Below are 13,334 nucleotides of genomic sequence, written 5' to 3'. Positions count from 1 at the left end.
ATGACTTGTATGTTGGGTCGTGAGACCCGTACCTTTGTGAATGTTATGTATGGCTCCCTGAGCCTTAAATAAAGTACTTGTGTCATAGAGTCATGTTGTGATGCTTCGTTGTATTAGCACATATCGAGCATATTGTGTGTATGATTGAAATGCTTGGTATGTGTGGGATCTGACCATCTAGTTGTTTATCTTTAGTAGCCTCTCTTACCGGGAAATGTCTCCTAGTGTTACCGCTGAGCCATGGTAGCTTGCTACTGCTCTGGAACACTTAGGCTGGCCGGCATGTGTCCTTCTTCGTTCCTGTGTCTGTCCCTTCGGGGAAATGTCACGCTTTGAGTACCGGAGTCCTGTTAGCCCGCTACAGCCCGGTTTACCGGAGTCCTGCTAGCCCAGTGCTACAGCCCGGACCCACTTGCTGATGACCGACACGTTCGAAGCTGGGTCATGGATGCCTGTCCCTGTAAGTCTGTGCCACTTTGGGTTTACGACTAGTCATGTCAGCCCGGGCTCCTTATCATATGGATGCTAGCGACACTATCATATACGTGAGCCAAAAGGCGCAAACGGTCCCGGGAAAAAGGTAAGACGACACCCGTGGGAATACCGTGCGTGAGGCTGCAAAGTGATATGAGGTGTTACCAGCTAGATCGATGTGACATCGAGTCGGGGTCCTGACAGCGTTGGTATCAGAGCCGGACTGCCTGTAGGTTCTCCAAGCCAAACTGGTCGATGTTGAGTCTAGAAATTCTTTAGTTATATGTAGGGGAATTGTTTGTGGGATGGAACGTAAGGCTCTTTTTACTCCTCTATCTTATGACATTCTGATCTGAGTCAGTCCATTCTTCCACCGGGGGTTAAGGAATTAGGATCTATTCTCTCTATCAGGATCACGTGTTACTAATCAGTAGTACCTTATAAGTTTGATGGATACAAGCCTAGTTCAGTTCTACTACCACATTATGTTGTTAGAATGGTTTCAGAACTTCGATATGGTGATGTTGAGTGTGTACGAAATCCTTTGTCAAATGTCTCAAAATCCTTTTTGAGCATTTATAGCTGTTATGCTGCCGAAATTTTGCTAGAAATTCTAATGCCTTTGCATTATGATTGTGCTTTCAGATGGCCACTCGCGACCTCAATCAAGTGGTTCGCCTGACTCGATGCCTAGATGTACCCGGCCATACTGCTAAGTTGGTCAGGGTAATGACTGAGGCTGGATACCGCTGGTATCCTGAGTACACGGTCGAAGAGCAATTTCGGGACTTCAATCAAAGCCAGTATCTCTGCACTGTTCGGATATTTCCATCTTACCCTGGATCCACCGAGCCTCTTCACTGTTCCTATGGACTCGGGGTTACCATTGAGATGGCTGTGCAGGACGCCACCTACTCTATGATGACCATTATGCGAGTCAGATCTGGTTTATTTCGGGACTCTGATTTCCGGTATATGCCAGGATCACTTCCGGGGGCACAAGGGTATCTCCAGGCTATCTATGCTGACTCCACTCAGGAGGATTCACGGACTCGCACCACTGCTGAGATGCTCGAGGATAAGGACCGTGAAAATCGGGCCTTAAGGTTAGAGCTCTTCAATACCCGTGCTGACCACTGGGCCACTTTGACTCGGTTCGCACCGGCGGTGCAAGCTGGATATTCAGATATGCGCGATCTCTATCCTGTGAGATCTGCTCTGCCAGACGTGATGGTTTGGCGTGATGTAGGAGGCATCACCCCACCTCGCGGTCCCCGCAGGCCACCGTTTGTTGGTCCAAGGCCTCATCCTAGCCCCTATGGTCCACAAGCTCCGCGAGACCGTCTGTTTCCGGATGATCATGTTGAGCTTCCAGGCTATGGAGGTGACTTCTACGAGGACTAGTACGGATCGGTCTGAGTTAGTGATAGTATCACTAGTTCGCACTAGCTGTGTCATCTTTCGTCCCGCGTGACTCGTGGGATATGACCTAGTTTGTACTCCTTCCGGAGGTGTAGAAAAATAATGTATAGGAGCTTGGAATGCCTCCGATGAGATGTAATCCTTTTCTCACCGTAATAGTACTTTGTTTGGTCTTGTACTAAACCCTGTATGGTGTGTATGACGATGGAATAAAGAAGCAGTTTCTGTATCTACCATGTCATACGGATGATCATCCTGCATTCCGAGTTATTCCTTACATTATGTATCCTATGTCGGAATTACATTCTGACCAAATCATTGTCTTGTTTACCTAGGATGGTCAACACGCGCGCTAACCCTGCTTCCCAAGAGCAGGCCGAAGGCAGTGAGGGCAGGAATGAAAATCTGCCTCATCCTCCTTCACTAGCCGAGGTTATGATGGAAGCTGAGAGAAACAAGCGGGAGACAAACCGTTTGTTGGAACGTATTGAACAGAATACAACACACCATCAGAGGGCTAACGTGGTGTCACTCAGTGATTTTATCAAATTGCATCCACCCACGTTCCACCACTCCGTCGAGCCTCTCGACGCTGATGACTGGCTTTGCAGTATCTCTCACAAGCTGCGTTCCGCGCTAGTAGCTGAGGCTGACAAGGTCACCTTTGCTGCATATCATCTTGAAGGCCCCGCCAACCTATGGTGGGAGAATTATGGAGCTATGCGCCCAGCGGGCCATGTCACAACTTGGGCTGAGTTCAGCGAGGCTTTCCGTGAACATCACATTCCGGAGGGTCTCATGGACCGTAAACGTGAGGAATTCTGCAATTTCACCCAAGGCCGACTTTTTGTGGATGTCTATAGCAGGGAGTTTGGTAATCTCGCGCGATATGCAACTGAGGAAGTGTCTACTGACGCCAAGAAGCAAGCAAGGTTCCGTAAGGGCCTTAGTCCTGAGCTTCGCCGCGACCTCCGTCTGCATGAGTGCACATCTTTTTCGAAACTTGTCAACAAAGCCATCAGTGCTGAAACTGGTCAGACTGACTATGACGCAACACGCAAGCATGGACGTGACATGGGTTCCTCATCCGGTGCTGGTCCTCAAAAGCGCCGCGTGTGGGTACCCAACACCGCCCTGCCACCCAGGTTCACACCGAGGCCATCCTTCCAGGCACCTCGCCCTGTTCAACAGTCTGCACCGGCCAAGCCCTATGGGGGTCCAACCAATAATGCTCCTCCACGTACTAGTTCCGTGACTTGTTTCAAGTGTGGGGAATCTGGTCACTATATGCGTGAGTGTCCCCAGACAAACCCCAATCAATCTGCTAAAGCTGTTGGCCATGGCAAGCCGACAGGGAAGGTGTTTCATGCTAAACCGGTCACCGTTTCACGTGGCCATGTCAACTGTATCTCTGCCGAAGAAGCTCAAGAGGACCCCAACGTCGTTCTCGGTACGCTTCTTGTTAATTGCCACCCGACATCTGTTCGTTTCGATACCGGAGCCTCTCATTCTTTTATATCCGAAAATTATGCTCGTTTGCATAACGTTGCATTCTGTGACTTGCCGTCCACTATGGAAATTTCTACCCCTGGTTCTAGATGGCAGACCTCTAGGGTAAGTTATGGAAATGAAATCCAAGTCGATAGACTTGTTTTCCTTGCATCTTTGATAGCCCTTAAATCTTCAGATATTAATATCATTTTGGGTATGGACTGGATGTCAGCTCATCATGCCCAAATTGATTGCTTCTCTAGGACTGTTCAACTCACCCATCCTTCGGGGAAGATAGTCAATGTCCTGACCCGAATAGCCAAGCGACAATTATATTCTCTTAACGCCAGCCCTTTGCCAGACCTTGAGGACGTGCCGGTAGTCCGTGACTTCCCGGATGTCTTTCCAGAGGAATTGCCAGGTGTTCCACCTGACAGGGATGTTGAGTTCGTAATCGACCTCATCCCCGGAACCGTTCCGATTGCTAGAAGACCTTATAAGATGGCACCTCTAGAACTAGCCGAGCTTAAGAAGCAACTCGATGAATCCTTGAAAAAGGGTTTCATCCGCCCTAGTTCATCTCCGTGGGCTTGCCCCGTCCTGTTCGTCAAGAAGAAGGATGGTACGGACCGGATGGTTGTAGATTACCGACCTGTCAATTTGGTCACAATCAAGAACAAATATCCACTTCCCAGGATCAACGACCTGTATGATCAGCTCGCTGGATCCTCAGTCTTCTCCAAGATGGATTTGAGGTTGGGCTACCATCAAATCAAAATCAGAAACGGGGACATTCCTAAAACGGCCTTTGTTACTCGTTATGGCCAATACGAGTACACCGTCATGTCCTTCGGATTAACCAACGCTCCATCCACCTTTTCTCGGTTAATGAACTCAATCTTCATGGAGTATTTGGATAAATTCGTCGTAGTTTACCTCGATGATATACTCATCTACTCCAAGAACGAGGAAGAACATACCGAACATCTAAGGCTAGTGTTGAAGAAACTTCGAGAGCATCGCCTTTATGCCAAATTTTCAAAATGTGAATTCTGGTTGCCAGAAGTGACCTATCTGGGTCATGTAATATCTGGTAAAGGTATTGCTGTTAACCCTGAGCGAGTTCAAGCCGTCCTTGATTGGACTCCACCTGAATCGGTCAAGCAAGTTCGGAGTTTTCTAGGCTTAGCGAGCTATTGCCGTCGCTTTGTCGAGAACTTCTCCAAAGTTGCTAAACCTCTAACCGAACTCCTCAAGAAAGATAAGAAGTTCGAATGGACTCCACAATGTGAGCACAGCTTTCAGGAACTGAAAAGACGCCTGACCTCTGCTCCCGTGCTGGTACCGCCAGACTTCTCCAAGGACTTTGTTATCTACTGCGACGCCTCGCGACAAGGACTAGGTTGAATTCTCATGCAAGATCGACACGTAATTGCTTACGCTTCACGGCAATTGCACCCACATGAGGAGAATTATCCTACTCATGATCTAGAGCTTGCAGCCGTAGTCTATGCACTTAAGACCTGGCGACATTACCTCCTCGGTAATCGTTGCGAAATATTCACTGATCACCAAAGCCTGAAGTATATTTTCACCCAACCGGATTTGAATCTCAGGCAGAGACGTTGGGTTGAATTGATCACAGACTTCGACTTAGGAATAACCTACACCCCAGGGAAAGCCAACGTCATGGCTGATGCGCTAAGTCGTAAATCTTATTGTAACAACCTGATGTTACAACAAAGTCAACCGCTTCTCCATGAGGAATTTCGTAAGCTTAACCTTCGCATTGTACCTCAAGGTTTTCTTTCCACCTTGGTAGCAAAACCTACCCTTACGGATCAAATTATCAAAGAACAGAAGGTAGATCCGGGAATCTCCCGCATCAAGAGAAACATTCAGAAAGGAATTGCGAATTGCTTCTCCATTAATGATCAAGGGGTCGTATACTTCGGGGATCGACTAGTGGTTCCCAAAGTACGCAACCTGAGGCGATTGATCCTTAAGGAAGCTTATGAATCTCCTCTCACCATTCATTCCGGTAGTACTAAGATGTATCAGGACCTACGTCAGAGGTTCTGGTGGACTAGGATGAAAAGAGAAATTGCTCAGTATATTGCTAATTGCGACGTCTGTCGTCGTGTAAAAGCAGAGCATCAACGGCCTGCTGGCACCCTTCAACCCTTAGCTATTCCTGAATGGAAATGGGATAAAATTGGTATGGATTTCATTACCGGTTTTCCCAGGACCAAGAGAGGGAATAATGCTATTTTCGTCGTGGTCGATCGTCTTTCCAAAGTAGCTCATTTCTTACCTGTTCGTGAGAGTATAACCGCTAGTCAGCTGGCAGATTTGTACATCTCCCGAATAGTGTCTCTCCATGGTGTTCCTTTGGAAATTAACTCGGATCGAGGAAGTCTTTTCACCTCTCGATTTTGGGAAAGTTTCCAAAATGCTATGGGAACTCGTCTCTCCTTCAGCACCGCTTTCCACCCTCAGTCAAGTGGTCAAGTGGAACGCGTCAACCAAATTCTAGAAGACATGCTTCGAGCCTCTGTTATCTCTTTCGGAATGGACTGGGAGAAGTGCCTTCCATTTGCCGAATTCGCTTACAACAACAGCTATCAATCTAGCTTGGGTAAAGCCCCTTTTGAAGTTCTCTATGGACGACGATGTCGAACACCCCTTAACTGGTCAGAGACCGGGGAAAGACAATTCTTTGGCCCGGATATGATTCAAGAAGCAGAAGAACAAGTTCGTATCGTTCGTGAAAAGTTGAAAACAGCCCAATCTCGTCAAAAGAGTCAATATGACCGAAAACATAAGGCTATAACTTTCGAGGTTGACGAGAAGGCTTATCTTCGGGTCACCCCTCTGAAGGGAACCCATCGTTTCGGTATCAAAGGCAAATTGGCTCCTCGTTACATTGGACCTTTTCGCATTCTTGCCAAACGAGGAGAAGTTGCCTACCAGTTGGAACTACCTCCGCACCTCTACAGAGTTCACGATGTCTTCCACGTTTCTCAACTCAGGCGTTGCTTCTCGGATCCTATCCGTGAAGTGGACCACGAAACGCTTGATCTCCAAGATGATCTTACATATCGAGAGTACCCCATTCGTATCCTCGATCAAGCCGAACGTACCACGCGACGTCATAATATCAAGTCTCTCAAGGTTCAATGGTCGCACCATTCTGAGGATGAAGCAACTTGGGAAAGGGAGGATCGTCTTCGACTCGAGTATCCCGCCCTCTTCCCGGAGGAACCCAAATCTCGGGACGAGATTCTTTTGAGTGGGGGTGAGTTGTCACATCCTAGCTAGTCATGCATTAGAGTGTTGCATCATGTTTACTCTTTCATCAGAAACTTGAAATGGGGATCTGTGAAACCCTCAGAACCATTCTGAAAATGACCCAAATAAAAATTTCTCCAAAAGGGTCCAAGAAAATGCTCATGTTGCTCTCTGAAAATATTGGACAGAGATAAAAATCAAACCAATATTTTAGTGGCTCATGGACATTTATTTTGGGCATTTGGAATTAAAGCATAAATATTTGCATTGGAAATATATTAATTATATATATTAATATATGCCCAAATATTATGCCAATTATAAAAGAGCTCTGGAATAATATAAATAGCTCCTGCAAAAATTGGCATAAGTTAAATAAATGATTTAATATATTATTTAAATCAAAACAAATGTCAGAAATTTAAAAAACAGAAAAGGAAATGACAGGAGGAGCTTACCTGGGCCCCTCCACTGTGCGGCCCAGCCAGCTGGCTGGCCCAGCCAGCAGCCAGCCCAGCCACCTCCCTCCTCTGTCGTCTTCGTCCAGACAGAGGGAGGGGAGTGTGGCCGGCGCGCGCGCACGGCCGGAGCGCCACGCCACCAGCCCGTCTGCCTGCCTCCCTCGCCAGCGCGACGCCGCGGCGCTTCTTCTCGGTGCCGCCCCGATCCCCTGGCCTTATCCCTCTCTCTCTCCCGTGCTGCTCCCTCTCTCTCTCTCACGGCCGAACACCACCGTCGCCGCCGTTCGCCATAGCCGCCGTCTCCGACCACCCCTCGCTCCCCCGACTAGCTCAGGCGCTCCGCCTCGACTCCCTCTTCCTCCCCACCGCTCCACAGCTCCCCGGAAGCCCTGCATCGCCGCCACCTCGCCGTTCCCCTCTTCGGGCTCCGACCACCGTCGCCGTCAAATTCGTCGTCCCCGGCGCGTCCCCGAGCCCGCTTCGACGCCCACTGCAACCGCGGTGAGCCCCCGAGTCGTTTCCCCCTTCTTCCCTGGCCTCTCCCGACCTCTAGGCCCTAGCCCCACCTCGGCCGAGAGCTCCACGCCGCCGACGATGTCGCCGTCGTGGCCACGGTCGCCGTAGCGCCCAACCGAGCACACCATCGTGCTCCACACCTCACTAGGAGCACGTAGCACGCACCAACACCTCCCCTAACGCCCTGCAACGCCGTTTCCGACCGCACCCGAACTCCGGCCGCCGCAGCCGAGCTCGCCGCCGTCAACTCCGGCCACCCCGAGCCCAACCACCACCACCAATAGTCGCGGCTCAACCTCAGCAACACGTAGATGCCTTCCGCCGTCCATTTGGTTGCCGGAATGGCAAAAAGCACTCTCGCCGCCGTCTCGGACCTCGCCGGCGTCATGTCGCCGGTGGGGTTTGACTTGTCCGACCTGGGGTTTGACCCCCCAGGGTCACTGACGCGTGGGCCCTGTCGGCCAGGTGGTTAGGTTAGCGCTAACTACTGTTAGTCAACCCCCCCTGACACTGACAGTGGGCCCCAGCGCCACTAATTAGTAATTAGGATTAATTTAAACCTGTTTAACCCCCCCTGTCACTGACGTGTGGCCCCCACACGTCAGGTTTGACTTCAGCCAGCCACAGTTGACCACTGACGTCATGCTGACGTCATGCTGGCGCAATAATTATATTTCTGGATTTAAATTAAATCAGGAAATTCCAGAATATTATTTAAACTTCAAAAATTCATAACTTTTATTCTGTAACTCCAAATTGGACAAATTATATATGAAAAATGATCAGAAAAATCCAATCTATCCATCTGTACTATTTTCATGCATGATCAAACAAGTTAAATTGATGTTTCAAGCAGAACAAGGAAAAGCACTTTTAAAGGCCATATTTGAATTTGAAATTTGAATCCTTGATTCAAATTTGTTCAAACCCTTCTGGATTTTAGTTGCATTAGCCCAACACACTCATATTGCCATGTTTCATGCATGCATCATATTGTTGCACATTGTTTGGTGATGCTTGTGTATCGATGTCCTTTGCGACAGGTTCTGTCCCCGAGGAATACCGTGATTACCCTAACGAAGAACCATATCAGTGCATCGAACCATCAGGCAAGCAACCAACCATTTGATCATATCGATACAATCCCATGTTCTCGCTCCTGCTCTCTTTTACTGCATTAAGACAACGCGATTCAAACTGCTGTGTGCTACGGTAGTTGAACCCATTTCCTCTGCATGACCTGTCATTGCCACAGTAACTAGATGAAACCCACTAGCATCTGTAGGAGTTGATTGAGCCATATGTATGTGTTGTTCCTACCTTGCTATGCCTACTATGCTTAGAGTCGTGTTAGGTCTGGTTCATCTGGGAGATGGCTAGAGTGAAATGATTATGTCGGTAATGGGAGTGGTGTGGTGAACACGATTTGGTAAAGGTATCGATGAGAGGCCATGTAGGAGTACATGGTGGGTTGTTTCATTGAAGCCGACCTTAAGCACTGAGATCTGTATGTGTGATTTAAGAATCAGCTACTACCATGCATTGGGCCCGAAACCAATGGACCCTCTCGGCTTCTTATTCACCCTAGTTCTCCGTCCAGGAGTTGCAAGTAGTTTCTGGTGTTTGTAGCCTACTGGAGGCCGTGGACAGCGCTGACCGTAGGGGTGGGCTGTGATGCGGTAGGTACGTGGCCGGGTGTACCGAATACCCGTTAGGTATCTCGGGAACCCTGTTCACATCGTTCGGGGCCGTATGGGAAACCTCGGCCGGACTCCCTGCGGATGGAACCTGAATAGGCGATAAACCTGGACTGGAGGCTTAGGTGATTAGGTAGGTCGTGGCCGACACCCACGTTGGGCTTCCGCTTGAAGGTTGCCGAGTACATGTCGTGTAAACGACGGTAAGGGGTGAGAGCGTGTATGAAGAAGTACACCCCTGCAGGGTTATCATGATCTATTCGAATAGCCGCGTCCGCGGTAAAGGACTACTTGGTTGCCTATACAGTTCATAGACAAGTAAATGGAAACTACTAAAAGCCTCAGGATAAGAGTGAGTGCCGAGGATGGCTCTTCCGTAGGAAGACGGAGGTGGATCCTCGGTGGTGTATTGAAGTGGTGAGTAGTGGACTCGTGTGCGCAAAACCATTTCAAGTTGGAGTATCGTAGGATAGTCTAGCCAAGAGTCAAAGCTGGCTTGCTGCAATAACTCCACCAGCCCTTCTTGATACTATGCATGTATGTAGGATCTGATGTAAGTCTTGCTGAGTACCTTTGTACTCATGTTGCTATAATCTACATTTTTACAGAAGACGCTGCAACCCCTTCTGATGGGTTCTATGTAGACGTTGACATCAACGAGTAGGCTAAAGACCCAGGTGGTGACCCTGAGCTTGTGATGGACCACGTAGTATAGCTAGGCTTTCCAAGCCTCTTTTATTTTACTAGTTGTCTGTACCCAGACAATGTACTTCCGCTGCTGGCTTGTATGACTGTATGACTTGTATGTTGGGTCGTGAGACCCGTACCTTTGTGAATGTTATGTATGGCTCCCTGAGCCTTAAATAAAGTACTTGTGTCATAGAGTCATGTTGTGATGCTTCGTTGTATTAGCACATATCGAGCATATTGTGTGTATGATTGAAATGCTTGGTATGTGTGGGATCTGACCATCTAGTTGTTTATCTTTAGTAGCCTCTCTTACCGGGAAATGTCTCCTAGTGTTACCGCTGAGCCATGGTAGCTTGCTACTGCTCTGGAACACTTAGGCTGGCCGACATGTGTCCTTCTTCGTTCCTGTGTCTGTCCCTTCGGGGAAATGTCACGCTTTGAGTACCGGAGTCCTGTTAGCCCGCTACAGCCTGGTTTACCGGAGTCCTGCTAGCCCAGTGCTACAGCCCGGACCCACTTGCTGATGACCGACACGTTCGAAGCTAGGTCATGGATGCCTGTCCCTGTAAGTCTGTGCCACTTTGGGTTTACGACTAGTCATGTCAGCCCGGGCTCCTTATCATATGGATGCTAGCGACACTATCATATACGTGAGCCAAAAGGCGCAAACGGTCCCGGGAAAAAGGTAAGACGACACCCGTGGGAATACCGTGCGTGAGGCCGCAAAGTGATATGAGGTGTTACCAGCTAGATCGATGTGACATCGAGTCGGGGTCCTGACACGCGGTATGACCCGGCCGGAAATATGACCCGGCCGGACTGGGCGGTTTACTTGAGGCCCGACTGATACTTGGCAATTTACAGGCGACCCGCCCAGACCTAGCGGTTTACATGCAACCCGTCTGGACATTATGATTCACTGGTGACCCAGCTGGCGGGTCAGACGGACGACAAGGTCCAAGACCCAGAAGGCCGGTTCATGTTAATGGTGGGCCAGTTTACGAGGAGAGGCATAAGAAATATTCTCCTACAAAGAAAGCAAGACCCGAACTCTTATTCAACTTGTAAGAAAAGATAGACTAGTCCTAATCTCTACTCCTAATGGAGCAGTTGGTAGTCTCGCTTCCAGGTTTTTTTTTCGTCCCACCACTTTCGTCTGGTTTTTTTCGTAGTTTAACCGTCATAGATTTTTTTTCGTCGCCTCCCCCACTTCATCGGTTTATTTTCACTTCACCCTCTCACACAACGAAAAAAACTGAACGGATCAGAACTTTCCATATTGACGCAAATTATTTAGTAATGTCTTTATGTAAAAGAATCAATCACAATCAATGTCTAAAGATCAAATCTAAATTAATTAATCTTCATAACGTTTGTTTCCTTCCAAATCACGTCCATAACTTTCCTTCCTTATTTGAGCAGAAACTGTTTGGTAGCAGAGATTAGGAAGCTTTCTATGAGTGTAGTAATAGGAAGTATTCTTTTTCTTGATGATTCGTTTCCATGCATGATGATAGTAAATTAGGCCAACATTCACCACTATTTATCAACGTCATCAATCGTATCCATTCCTACCAGTTTTAAGGGAATCTGCTCGCTATGTCTTTTTTAAGGGGATCCGCTCGCTAAGTCGTCGTCGCACGTTATTTTCACAAGCAATTCCCCTAAAAAAAGGCATGGGTATTGGTAGTTGAATGCCCGCTAGGTTTTCCGCCTGTCCCATCCTCGCGCTGTGCCGCCGCCACCCGCCGAATTTCCAGCCGTCCGAGCCCGTTAACTTCGCCAGCCATCGGGTCGACTGCCCCCGCCCCAAACCCCCATCCCCAAGCACTAGCTATCGTCGCATTGCCGCCCCAAGCTCCACGCCACCGGGAACGAATCAAGCGCCGTCCCGACACCGCCGTCCCCGGCCCAGCACCTCCAGCCTTGCATGGACAGCTTCAATGTGTAGTCTCCCTTGCTGCCTCACCTTCTGCCAGCGCATGCAGCGGTGGGGTTGGACGCATGCGTGCTTGCTAGCTTGCTCTCCGTGCGTACGTACTTGCTCTGCGTGCGTCGCACCGGCCAATGCGCATGATGTGTGTGTGCCTGCTTTTCTGTATGTGTATGCCAGCGTGATGCGTGTGTGCGTTGCTGTGTGTGTATGCTATAGATGGCCCGAGTGTGTGCATGCTGTGCTCTGCTCTCTGCTGATCTATGTGTTGGTGCTCCTGCTATATGTTCATGTCATACAAATGAAATTTCTGTTAATCTTCTGACATGTTGAGTTGGTTCTCTCTGTCTTCTGAGTGGGTGAATGCAAAGCAGTCTATTAAGCCAGGCACTATTGCTGAGCTAAATTGACAAAAAAATATTGGTAGCCATAGTTGTAATTTAAGTAGTAGCGAGTTGTCTGATATGTATAAAGAGCCCGTTGCTAAATTGACAAAAAAGGTCGCCAGTGTCACTTGATATGTATGAGAATATTAAATGTATTATTAACATGATTAATATTGAAATCTTAACCCTAATGTGGCCCCGTTGCAACGCACGGGCGTTCTCCTAGTCCTACTAGGACTCCACATGTAACCCCCCCTCTAACTTATATAAGGAGGGGCAGGGCTTCCCAAGAGAGACAGGCAACAAGCAAAAAGAATCATTAAGGCTAGATACAAAGAGCCGGTTTGCCGGCGACTCCCTCATGATCATAATGAGACCTAGCCACAAACAGCATGTAGGGCTATTACCGGATGATGTTTCCCGAGGCCCGAAGTGCTGTATAAATACTTGTCTTATATTGCGTCTCTCGATTCCGCTCAACCCCTCTCAAGCTACCACATAGATGCGTTGGCCTCGTGACTAAGTCCTCACACTAAGGACATCTGCCGTGACAATTCCACGACAGTTGGCGCCCACCGTGGGGCCTGCGCACGATGGTGTTGAGTTCTTGAAGGGATTTTTCCAAGGGATCGAGAAGCTCGTAATATACTGGATGAAGAAGAGCCTAGGCAGAAGGATCTACGTTGTTAATGAGCAGTCGGAACGCCGCGTCCAACATAGACGGAGATTTTAGGGTTACGTGTGGTACGGCCGCCGCACACACCTTGGTAATCCGCCGAGTCCGCAACAAGGGTGTTTCGGCGATTCTGAAATCACAGTTTTGCATTGAGACGGACCGGGAATTTCTACTTCAATTGTTCTGTTTAGTCTGTCGGTTTGTCGGATGGATATGCCTACCACGTTCGCAGCATCAGCAAAGTCCTGAGAAGACTCGCCGGAGCAAACTCAGCCATCGACTACCAAAGGTGGCACG

This window comes from Triticum aestivum, chromosome 1A, assembly GCF_018294505.1.
Source record: "Triticum aestivum cultivar Chinese Spring chromosome 1A, IWGSC CS RefSeq v2.1, whole genome shotgun sequence".
Lineage (NCBI taxonomy): Eukaryota > Viridiplantae > Streptophyta > Magnoliopsida > Poales > Poaceae > Triticum > Triticum aestivum.
The sequence above is the reverse complement of the archived record's forward strand: the minus strand, read 5'-3'. Positions refer to the sequence as shown.